General features: G+C 45.3%; 1 protein-coding gene across 1 annotated transcript in view; it reads left to right on the forward strand.

The window, feature by feature from the left end:
- Positions 1-12,765, forward strand: part of CACNB3 (calcium voltage-gated channel auxiliary subunit beta 3) — a 49,504-nt gene that overhangs the window by 4,014 nt on the left and 32,725 nt on the right. The gene's annotated exons all lie outside the window — the stretch shown is intronic.

The following is a 12,765-nucleotide window of genomic DNA, read 5'->3' on the forward strand; positions in this document are numbered from 1 at the left end:
CTCTACTATGTCCTACCTACAGCATTCCAAAATAGGCTTTTATCAAGCCTTTGCAGAACATGGTGGGCAGAAGCATTTTGTTGCTGAAGGGGAGTAAAAAATGATATTTCCCCAACACAACAAGCTTCTTTGGACCTGAAGCATAAATGCCTACGAGCAAATATTTCCTTCATTGGGAGGGAATACAAATACAGTATGATCACCAGACTATGTATCCAGTCACTGCACTAAGTTTTACTGCCTGCCTTCATGATACTCATCTGCCTTGACATATGACAAATTTCTGATCGTCTTTAAATAAACAAATGCAGCTTTGGAGGCTGTTAGTTTGGAGTGGAGGAGGGTGGCCTTCTTCCCACCAGCTGTTTTGAGGGAGCTCAAAATCACTGCAACCCTGAAGGAAGAAAGGTGGCCAGGGGAAAAGCATTCAGTCTCCTAGAGCTGCTCTTGTGTAAAAGGGAAAGAGAAACAACATCTGTCAGAGCTTTTTGTTCCCTGCATTTAATGGGTGGCTTGCAGCTCACACGGCACTGCTTGTTACTCCCACCCTGGGAGATGGGGTGGGCTCATGCAATTTTGAAATAGTCTGTAAATGTTTCCATTTGCAGAGTATTGAGAACAACCTTTGTGAATGACTGTTGTCCATCCAGGAATCTGAAGTTGGAGGTCGGCTTGGTTTTTGACTGTGACATGTTTGAGAATCGGAAAGTAAACACTTGTTTGAACGTCTCTCTATCACTAAAGCCTACTGAGCTAAGGCAGGTGGACCAGAAGAGACAGGGAAGCAGGTTGCAACTTATTTTGGGTGGAGGTGGCATTCATTTTCTTTGCACTTTTCTGCTTTCTTTTAGATGAATGGGAAAGGGCTTACAGCTTTAGTTGCTGGTGGGATGATAAGATTTATTAATCTCAATTTTCAATGTCTCTCATTCTCTCTATACTTGAATCAGCCTGGTTTTCAGAATATTTCAAGGGAGCATTAAGCTTCAAGATGTTTCATACTTCATGTATGCTTCCCAGTTCCCACCATCAGGGATCTTCAGCTAACTCCTTCACCCACTCCCATCTCTTCCTTGTCTTTGAACAAATGCTGCATGGATCTCTTTGCTTGTTCTTCAGATGTTAACTGCTATTCTCCCTTGTGCCCCACAAGTGAACATAAATCCGCTCTTCCTCTTGGTCCAGCATTGAAGCTCCCACCATCGCAAATGCCAAAACAGCAGCAGTCACGCACAAGTGGGAAATACCAGCCTAACAGGGAGAAAAGGAACTGGGAATTTGAGCATGCTCAGTTGCTGCAGCATGCCAACTAATTCTTGAGGGAAGGAAAAATAGAAAACTCAAGAAGGGAATAGCTGGAATCTTGAAGTGTAGCACACCTCACTGTCACATTTTGTTGCATGTAGTTTTCAGTTCCTGGTTCTCTTTTACACAAAACTCAGGATGGTACTCTAGTGTATATGATGTTCCAACAGTTGGTCAGCTTCAGGGGAGTTGGTACATTCTGTGTCTAAGCCTTGGTGGAGCAGTGGGCTGATGCCTCCTTAAGTAACACCAGCTGCCTGCAATTAGTGCAGGTTCGCATCCCACCAGGCTCAAGGTTGACTCAGCCTTCCATCCTTCCGAGGTAGGTAAAATGAGGACCCAGATTGTTGGGGGCAATTAAGCTGACTTTGTAATAATGCCGCTTGGCATGTGTGTGAAAGCCCTAACAAGCAGGCATATATATAGAATGAAGGCTACTGCTAAGCTTGTAAGCCGCCCTGAGTCTTCGGAGAAGGGCGGGATATAAATGAAATAAAAAAATAATAATAAAAAAAATAAAAAAACTTTTCTCACTGGGTATCTTACGGTTGACTCAGCCCTTGTTTATCAACACAAGGCCCTGCAAGGGTAGGGATCATCAGTTCTATAGTGTGCTGGGTTAGAAGTGTATGGTCTTCATGGGTGAGGTGCAATATTTTGAGGCCGATAATTTACAAGGAATCTACGAATGACAGCTCAGTGAGCGCTGTATGTCTATTTCCCCCGAATGTGATTCATTGGGATTAAGTGATTTTCTGAAATGGAAAGACTTATCCATAAGACTATTTAAAACTTAGGCTGGGAATGAGGCAAGACAACTGTTGTGTGATTAGGGGGAGACAGAACTGAAAAGACATTCTGATGATAGTGTAAACTGCAAGTGGGAAAAAGGTCTGTTTCGTCCAGGGTAGACAGATTTGAGGCTTCTTCTTTTTGTTTGTTTTTAGTAGGGCTGCCCCAAACAGAGCAAAAGACAAAATAGTGGCTTGATAGCCTTACGGAAAAAAATGCTTCTGAGTGCATGCCCTGTTCAGCCCTATTTTGTTTGACAGGGAAAGTGCCTTAAGTTGGCAGGTGCTATGCAGTTGAGGATGGATGGACGGACAGATGGAGGGATTGACGAGCTTGAGGATGCTCATGCTCACACGTACTGTCTGCTCCTCAGTAAGCAAGTCCTTTCTTGACATGAAGGGAGAAAACTTTCTCGGGGCTTCCCCCATCACGTGCACCATAGACTGTTTGATTTCAGATACAGGGAGTTCTTGACTTACAACAGCTTGCTTAGTGACCATTCAAAGTTACAACGGCACTAAAAAGAAGTGACTTATGACAAAGCTTCCACCTGTAACTCCCTCCCAAATTTTCAGCCACATTTTCCCAATGATGCTAGATGGGCTCTTGTGGCACTTGACTGAGTGACTGACTGATCGACTTCAAAGACTTATATCCTTTTCTCTGACAAGATTTGGGATGGTTCCAATCCATAAAGCGGTACTTTTAAAACTCAAAAAATATCAGTCGAAATTATAGTTAAAACGCAGTGCCATTAAAATGAAGTATAACAAAAGTAACCCAGTGGAAAGGTTGCTTCACAAACAGCCACTCAAACCTCAGACACCTAGTGAAACAAGATCAGTTTCACCACCTTCCTAAAAATCGACCATGTGGGAGCTATTTTGATCTCTTCAAACAACCCCTTCTATAACCAAGAGGTAACCCTTAAGAAGGACCATCTGTAGGAACCTATCTCTTCCTTTCTCATAGTATTTGAAGCATCCACTCCTAGATAGAAGGTCCAGGGTTCCAAAGATAAAGGGAAACCAAAACACACAGGGTTGGCACCGGCACTTGAATCATACTTGGGAATCTGTCAGCAGGCCATTCAGCACCCTTCAGCTGGTGGGCCACCTTCAACTAAATCAGGGGTCTTCAAACTTGGCTCTTTTATGACTTGTGGACTTCAACTGCCAGAATTCCTTAGACAGCGTGCCTGGCTGAGGAATTCTGGGAGTTGAAGTCCACAAGTCATAAAAGGGCCAAGTTTGAAGACCCCTGAATTAAAGTTTCCAAGTAGTCTTCAAAGGCAGAGTTGAGAGCATATGTAGTTAGACTTAAAGGTGCTGAAAACATGAGTCATTGTTGCTATGGCTTCTTGCTCCAAGAAGAGATGGAATCGATACACCAGCCAAGGCTGTGCAAATGCTGCTCAGGGCAAAGTCTCCACCTGCTGATCAAGGAGGTAGAGAAGGACGTCCATGTCTCTTTGGGAGGAGGTTGACTTTGTCCAGAGGTAGCAATGGAATCAAAGTATTTATGCTCCCAAAGTACCTCCCTCTTGCCAAGATTCTGTTCTAGCTTGGTCAAGTTTTTATTGGTTCGTTAGATTTAGATCCCTCTTTTTATATAGGAGGTCAAGGTGGCACACATCACGTTCTTCCAATTTTTCTTCCCAACAACACTTGGAGGTATGGGGGGCAAAGGCAGTGAGTGACTGGCCTCAAACTTTGCCCTCCCCATATTAAACGTAATTTTAGATTCCAAGCAGAGGAAATGTTGCTGTGGTTAAGTCATAGTAGAACAGAGTTTCACTAGCAGTTCAAATGCATGCAAATGCAAGTAGATAAATAGGTACCACTTCAGTTGGAATGTAACAGCATTCTGTATGCCTTTGGCATATAGCCATGCTAGCCACAGGACCACAGAAAATGTCTTCGGACAACGCTGTCTCCCTTGGCTAAGAAACGGCTGAGATAAACACCATTCCATAGAGTCGGACATGACTGATAGGGAAACCTTTACCTAGTGGATCCTTAAAGTGTTTCATCCAGATTACTTTAGCAATCCTTTACATAGCATTCATAGAGGGCAAGCCAATACTGTGATATACTGATTGCAAATCAAAAGAATGGAGGGCATGGAGGCCACGGTTGAGTCAGTCTTTGGGACATATTGAATTAGGACTTCTGAGTATTTTGATACTAGCATCTTGTTTGTTTATAACAGAAGCCTCCTTGGTCCACATCAACAGAGAAGGTTGAGCTGTTCTTGTTCTGGCTGAGAAAAACTTCAGTCACTCCATCGGTCTGGGTTACAAAATACAATAGGAATAAAGCTGCAGCAATACAGCAATTACTATACTATTCCAGGGGTGGTATGCAATGTTATACCACAACATAAATTACTTGACTTTAATATTTCTACCTTTCTCTGTCTTATTTTGCCTTCAGTATTGTTGGTACTGACATCTGAGACAATTGCAGGCTTTCCATTCAAGGCAGCCATGGTGAATGTGGCTGCAAATGGGTTTGATTGTAGCCATTCCACAAATATAACTATATCACTTGCAAGTCGCTGCTTTATTATAGGGTAGGAGTGAGTCTGTTTCCACCCAAGAGCCAATCTGACTCTGAGTAAAATGGTCAGGGAGGGGTGAGGAGGCGCCTGAAACAAATGGGGCAAAAGAATCTAAATAGGCAGGGCTGTCTCACTGCAGGCATACCACATTTAAGTATTGATCTTCTTGAGTGCAGTATATACAACATACATAAATGTGTGTGCGGATAAGAATATCAACCTTGTCAAGCAAAATCAAGTGAGTGCCCCAGTGCACTAATCAAATAGGTGGTAAGGAAATAGGGGAACTCAGGCACCACACAGGTTATGTAGAAAATAAACACAAGGTCAGTCATAAAGGACTCAAATGTCTATACGCTAACACACAGAGTATGAGCAATAAACAGGGTGAATTAGAAATTCAGGTAAATGAGGGCAGATATGATATTGCTGCCATTACGGAAACTTGGTGGGATGAAACCCACAAATGGAACATTCAGCTAGAGGGATTTAGAATAAAATAGAACTGGAAGGGACCTTGGAGGTTTAGTCCAGCCCCCCGCACAAGCAGGAGAACCTATACCATCTCAGACAAGTGACTGTCTAGCCTCTTCTTTAAAATCTCCAGTTTAAGTTTAAATTATTTAAAAGAAACAGACCAAATAAAAGAGGAGGTGGAGTTGCTCTTTATATAAGAAATAACTACATCTCTATAGAGATAGAGCACAACAATGATGAAAACTGTCTTGAATGCATTTGGGTCAATATAAAATGGGGGGGGGAAAAATCACATTGCCATAGATCACAGGTCGGCAACCCGTGGCTCCGGAGCCGCATGCGGCTCTTTGAGCCGTCTCTTGCGGCTCCCAGCCGCCCGGTGCGCGCGCACCTCTTCGAACGGGCAGTGGTGAGCGCGCACCTCTCCAAATGGAGTGGCACCGCCCATTTGGAGAGGTGCGCGCGCACCTCCCCGAATGGGTGGAGGTGCGCGCGCACCTCCCCAAACCTTTGGAGAGGTGCGCGTGTACCTCCATGCGAAGGGGCAGCGGCGCCGCTCTTTGAGGAAGCTGCCACGGCCCGTCTACAAAGCTGCCGAAAGCGGCAGCTTTGCAGACGGGCCGCGGCAGCTTCCTCAAAGAGCGGCGCCCCTGCCCATTCCGAGTGGTGCGCGCGCACCTCTCCGAACAACCGGAGTTGCGCGCGCACCTCCCCAAACCTTTGGGGAGGTGCGCGCGTACCTCCGTGCGAACGGGCAGCGGTGCCGCTCTTTGAGGAAGCTGCCGCGGCCCGTCTGCGAAGCTGCCGCTTTCGGCAGCTTCCTCAAAGAGCGGCGCCGCTGCCCCTTTGCACGGAGGTACGCGCGCACCTCTCCAAAGGTTTGGGGAGGTGCGCGCGCACCTCCGGTCGTTCGGAGAGGTGCGCGCGCACCTCCCGGAATGGGCAGGGGCGCCGCTCTTTGAGGAGGCTGCCGCGGCCCGTCTGCAAAGCTGCCGAAAGCGGCAGCTTTGCAGACGGGCCGTCGCCGTCGGGCAACCGGGAACCGGTTCCATCTCACTTTTTAAAAAAATGGCAGCCGCGTGTGTCCGCGCATGCGCAAAAAAACTTTTTGCGCATGCGTGTGCATGGACACATGCACGCGGCTCCCACTTTTTTTAATTTGTGATGGAACCGGTTCCCAGTGGCTCTTTTCCTTTTTTAGGTTGCCGACCCCTGCCATAGGTGTATACAATAGGCCACCCAACCAAAAAGATGAACTTTTTGCTGGCCAGTTCACTAAAGTATGTAGGAAGCACATCACAATAATAATGGGGGACTTAAATTACCCTGACATCAACTGGAAGATAAACTCTGCACCAAGTAGAAGATCAAACAGATTTCTTACAAACTTAACAGATAACTTTGTCTCCCAAAAAGTATTGAAAGAAACTAGGGGATCAGCCATATTAGACTTAATTCTCAGTAACAAGAGATGAAATGATAGAAGGTGTTGAAGCTATATCACTCCCTTGGGGAAGGGAGTGATAATGCAATATTGGAATTCAACATTATGCAAGCACAAGCAATAGAACATAGTTAAACTAGAGTCTTGGACTTTAAGAGAGCTAATTTCAATAAACTTAGAGCAGGGGTGTCAAACTGCCAGCCCGTGGGTTTCATCATACCGAAGACGCACCCACCCCATTGCTGGCAATGCAAAAAGAGTCGTGATATGTCACGACACGTCATGTGACGTGGCAAATTTGACACCCGTGACTTAGAGAGAGCTTGATAAGATAGAAAAATGTGGGTTAGACAGCATCACCACCAGATGGATTCATAGCTGGCTGACCGGCCATACTCAGTGTGTGGTCCTCAATGGAACTGCATCTACATGGAGGGAAGTGTGTAGTGGGGTGCCCCAGGGCTCTGTTCTGGGCCCAGTGCTCTTCAACATCTTCATCAATGATTTGGACGAGGGGATAGATGGGGAACTCATCAAATTTGCAGACGACACCAAGCTGGCAGGAATAGCCAACACTCCAGAAGATAGGACATTGACTTTGCTTGTCAAGCAAAGTCAATGAGGAAGCCAGATTCACTTAACAACTGGGTTACTAATTTATCAACTGCAGTGATTCACTTATGATGTGTGGGCCGGCAGTTTGATATGCCTGCTGTAGAAGATGGAATGTTTTTTTGACAATAAACTTTAGTATGAAGAGAGGCTTGTTCTAAACATACAAAAGTTTATCTGGGAATGAAACCTTGCGGAAACACAGTGTTCATACTATACATTTAACTTTGTTGCTGTGTTAACAAGGGTCATGTTTGAAGACCCCTGAACTAATGAAATAAGCTGGGTTCCCAAAAATGTCATTTCCCCAAAATTCCCACAACAAATGAAGCAAAGTTAACTTTAACTTAACATGTTGAGGAAAAGTAATTGCTAGGTCCTGGCATGCCCTGGTTAAACATATAGTAATATGTAATTTGCTTTATAAGTATGAAATGAAAGACCATGGACTGAATAAATACTAACTTATGCTGAAACATACTGCAGCAATTCAGATTTAATATTTTTTCTTTCAGTATTTTGAAGTGAATCCAGTTTACATAAATGCAGATTTCAACATTTTAATCACTTTCACCCCTTGTTGGTGTTCAAATGACCAATTGTAACCTCACAACTCCACCCCAGAATATTGTCACCTAATCAAAACCCAAATCCTTTGTGTATCTAGTAGCCTCTAAGATTTGGCATTAGAAATTGCAGTATAAATCACAGTGGAGATATAGCTTATAGATGATTGTTCTAAGATTATTGGTTCTTGGAGTTAGTAATACAGGTCTGACATTAATTTCAAAGTGTAAAACATCTCCGTTTCTGAGATCTCCACTCCAGCTGTGTTACTTGATAGTGTAATAGTATGTGGGAGTGACTTTGGGTAATAGGAGAGAGAGGCACAGACTGGACAACCAGGTGTGAAAGAAGTTTTAGCCCAAAGAGGGAGGAACGGTATGGGAAGCATTTCAGAAGGGACTCTCCTTAATTTTCCAGAGAGTGAAAGGAAAAAAGGAAGAAATCCCTTTAGTCTTGCAATATTCTGCTGATGTAGCTGTTGTGTAGCGAGTTCTTTGGCGCAGGAAAGAAGGCGAGACAAGTGAGTTCAGGAAAATTCATGGTTTATTGCTTGCAGACTGTGAACTGAGAATTGGGCTGTAACTAGCCGCAATATATAGTCTAGCCCCTAGGCGGCAGCCCATAGGTTTGAAGCAACCATTGCTGCCTAGGGATAGCCAATAGCAGCACTGGAGACCTGTAGTCTGGGTTGCTGGAGAGCCGTTAGCTGCTCCAGCAACCCACGTGGTATTACTATTGAGCCCAATACATAACAACCCTCCCCTCTTAGATCAGACAATATTATAACATAAGTTAGTCTTAATACAATTATCAAGACTCATTATCAAAACAATCTTACATAATAATAATAGAAAAACAACCCATATATGTTACAAGGTTAACTTACAGCATCTGAATGAATAGGCTTCATTGACAGCACACTAGACAGTTAACATCATAGCATCTGAATGAATAGGCCTTCATTGACAGTACACTAGACAGTTAACATCATAATGCCAGTTTCTGTAGTACAGTGGCAAGTTGCAATACAAAAACATTATAGATCTTTATTTTACAACGTAATCAGCAAGATATGAAGGAGGCTTGTGAGCCCTAGTGGAACGTCTTGGAGTTCCAGTCACTTTGTGGTCTACCAGCTTACCCAGTGGGCTGGGTAGACCTATGTCCCTTGGTGCTCCTAAGTCAAGGGGATTAGATGCTCTCTGGCTGGCCTCTCCAGGTTGGCCCACCCCAGAGTCAGACTGATCAGCAGCGGTTGCTGAAGTCCGGTTGGCTTGCTCCTTCAGGGGATCCATGTTGCATTCCTGGACTCCCCACTTCTCCATCTGGTTCCTCATCAGTTATGAATGAAAAGTCCTGATAGTCCATGTGAGGACTGCCTTAGCCGCAAGTTTGAGGACCTTGGGAGGGACTTATGACGCAGTCCTCACTTAGTGGCCATTCTGGAAACCGTTTTCTGAGTTGATCAATGTGGTGTCTGACAACTCACCCTCCCTCCAGCCCCACTTCATAAGACAGGGGCCCGGATGCTTTGGTAATTTTACCAGGAACCCACAGATTCCCATGACCATAGTTCCTGGCCCAAACCCAATTGCCCATTTGCAGCCCCCTAGGGGGTTTTGGTCAAGAGGCTTCTGCTGCCACTCTATCTGGATGCAACCTGTCCAGTTTAGTGATCAATCGCCTCCCCCAACGTAGTTCTGCAGGACTTTTGCCTGTAGCAGTGCAGGGCGTAGAATGCTGGCAGAGTAGAAAATCTGCCAATATGTGATGCCAGTCACCTGTTACAATGCGCTTGAGTGATTCCTTCGTTGTCCTCACCATGTGTTCAGCTTGACCATTAGAAGATGGATGAAAAGGCGCAGACGTTGCATGTCTGATGTGATTTGCTCTAAGGAAGGCCTGAAATTCAGCAGCAGTGAATTGGGCCCCATTGTCTGAAATTAAGACATCTGGCAACCCATGTGTGGCAAAGAGTTTTCTCAGCACCTGGAAGGTCCTAGCAGTGTCATGTTAGGAACTGGAATTACTTCCAGCCATTTGGAGTTGCTGTCCACTACTATGAGGAAGAGCTGTCCCTGAAAGGGCCCAGCGTAGTCTATGTGAATTCTAGACCAGGGAGTGTGAGTTTTCTCCCACCTGTGAACTGGAGCATGTGGCATTTCAGGCCTAGATTGCTGGCATGTATAACAACTATGGACTTGTGCCTCAATGTCCTTATCAAGACCAGGCCACCAAAGGTAGTTTCTAGCTAAAGCTTTCATTCTGACAATGTCTGGATGGCCTTCATGTAATGACTGTAAAACCCTGTCTCTTAGGAAAGTGGGAATTATGACTCTGTTTCCCCATAAAATGCACCCCTTGTGGGCAGATAGTTCATGCCTTCTGACAAAATAATTCTGAAATTTAGAACCTGGGCTTTTATCTAACCACCCCGTGTATACCCATGACAGTACTCTACTAAGTGTTCTGTCTGTGGCTGTTTCAGCAGCAATGTCCCCAGCATGGAGGGGAAATTCAGGCAGGTCCTGTATGGACAAAATTCTGGCAGCAGGAGCCGGATCTGGTTCCATTAGTGGCAGTGGTAGTCTGCTGAGGCCATCAGCATGGCCCATTTCTTTGCCCGGTTTGTGAATCAATTTAAAAGTGTATGCAGATAGAAAAATAGACCATCTTAACATTCTTGGTGAAAGTATGTGAGGAGTTTGTTTGTCTGTTGTGAAAAGTCCCAACAAAGGTTTGTGGTCTGTAAAGACCGTGAAGTCCCTGCCATATAAATAGTCATGGAATTTTTTTATTCCAGCAACAATGGCTAGGGCCTCTTTGTCAATCTGAGCATAATTGTGCTCAGCAGAGGACAATGTCCCTGAGTAGAATGCTATAGGAACCTGTGTTCCATTTTTTCTAAGTGATTTAAAACTGCCCCCACCCCATAGGGAGATGCATCACATGCAAGACATACTGGTTTAGACTCTTTGTAATGAGTGACAGTGGACTTTTCTGACAATAGTGCTTTTAAGTCCAGGAAACTTTTTTCATGTAGACTAGTCCATTGCAAGGAGGCTAAAATGTGGTTGACCACTGGAACCGAGTAAGCATGTTGCTTGAGGGCTTTATTTAGAGTGCATTTATAATCAGCACAAATGCGAATTTCCCTGTTGGCTTTAAGTGGGGTGACTATAGGAGTTTCCCACTCCCCTCCATCAACTGGCTGTAAAACGCCTTGCTCTACAAGCTTGTCAATTTCTGAATCAATTTTATGTTTTAAGGCAAAGGGGACCCTTCGAGGTTTAACCCTGATTAGAACTACATTGGGATCTAGCTTAAACGAGATAAGCGGGCCTGTGTACGTTCCTAAGGTTGAATCAAAAATGTCTGCATAGTCCTCACACACTGACAAGAGATCTGCAGTTTGTGTCCGGTTGATACCAGTAATCTGAATACCTAAGGCATCAAACCAATCGAGTCCAATGAGACTCGTTCTCTGGCCCCCTACTACTATGACATCCAGGTGCCCATACAACCCCTTAAATTTTACAGTCAAAGTGGCTTCTCCCTTAACTTTAACTTGAGCATTTTGAAAGTCAGTTAGAATTATGTCTGAGGGTCTCAGTTTGGCCCAATTGTTACTGCGCCTACACACAAAATCAAAAGTATCTTGAGAAATAATGGAGACTGCAGAGCCAGAGTCCAATTCCATTTTACAAGCAACTCCTTGTAGCTCTACCAGGAGTCTGAGTTTAGGTTTGAGGGGGCATTGGGCCCCAGTGCGGCACATGCTTCTACGGCTTCTGAAAAACCCCACACTAACCAGACCCTGGGCCCCAGTACCTCTCCTAGCCGGTTCTTTTGACTGGTGTTTGGGTGGCTGGTCCCTCTGGCGAGCTCTGCAAACCGCTGCAATGTGGCCTGTCCTGGCACAAGCTCTGCATGTGGCTGATCAGAATCTGCAATTGGCGCGAACATGGTTGCCACCATACCCTTTACATCTAGGTAGGAGAACTGCCTTGTAAGTGTTCTCTTGCTGCTGGCTGTTGCGGTGTTGTGTGTTGTGTTGCTTTTGGAGTCTGTTGATTTCAGGCTCTTCTTCCTTGGAAGACTCTTCGGCGTCCTTGTGGTGAACCATTTCTTCATGCTTTGTCATTTTGGCGGGCTGTACTGTTTGAACTGCCCCCCTGGCGGCTTCGTCGGCCATTATTTCGTCTTGTGCTTCTGAAAACGTTAAGTTCGGTTTGGCAAAAAGTTTCTGTTGAAGCGTTCAGTTCCGTAGGCCGCAGATGAGCCGGTCTCGTAGTCTCTCTTCTAAATTTGAAAATTTACAAAGGCGTACGGCCTGCCTCTGGTCAAACTTGAAACGCCATGCTATCTCAGACATCTTGGGCTGAAAATGTTCGGTTAGCTTCTTTTTGAGGTCTGCGTAGGAGACCGATTCTATCAGTGTCGGAGTGAAGAGGTTCTCGGCCAAATCAAAGGTTGCTGGGCCACATAGGCCGAGTAGCATTTCGGCCTTCAGTCCTTCTTCTGCGATCTGGTTTGCCCGGAGGTAGTTTTCTACCTGGGACAAATAGGATGGCCATTCCTCTGGGTGCTTCACGTCAAATTCTCGAAGTCTCCCAACCTTCGGCATTCTGTCTCTGCTGGTTCCTGCAGTTTCTTCTGATCCTGCTTCCCAGGCTCAGGGAATGAGTCCACTGAGCACGAGGTGGCTAGCATAGCTTGCTAGCCGACCTTGAGGGGGGGAAATGCCTTTTCCCTCCGGTGTGTGCTGCCTTCCCCTCGTAGACTTCAGCTCTTTTTCAAGGAAGCAGGATCCCACCTTCGTCGCCAGTGTTGTGTAGCGAGTTCTTTGACGCAGGAAAGAAGGCGAGACAAGTGAGTTCAGGCAAACTCATGGTTTATTGCTTGCAGAGTGTGAACTGAGAATTGGGCTGTAACTAGCCGCAATATATAGTCTAGCCCCTAGGCGGCAGCCAATAGGTTTGAAGCAACCATTGCCGCCTAGGGAT

The sequence above is a fragment of the Vipera ursinii genome, assembly GCF_947247035.1.
Source record: "Vipera ursinii genome assembly, chromosome: 2".
Classification (NCBI taxonomy): Eukaryota; Metazoa; Chordata; class Lepidosauria; order Squamata; family Viperidae; genus Vipera; species Vipera ursinii.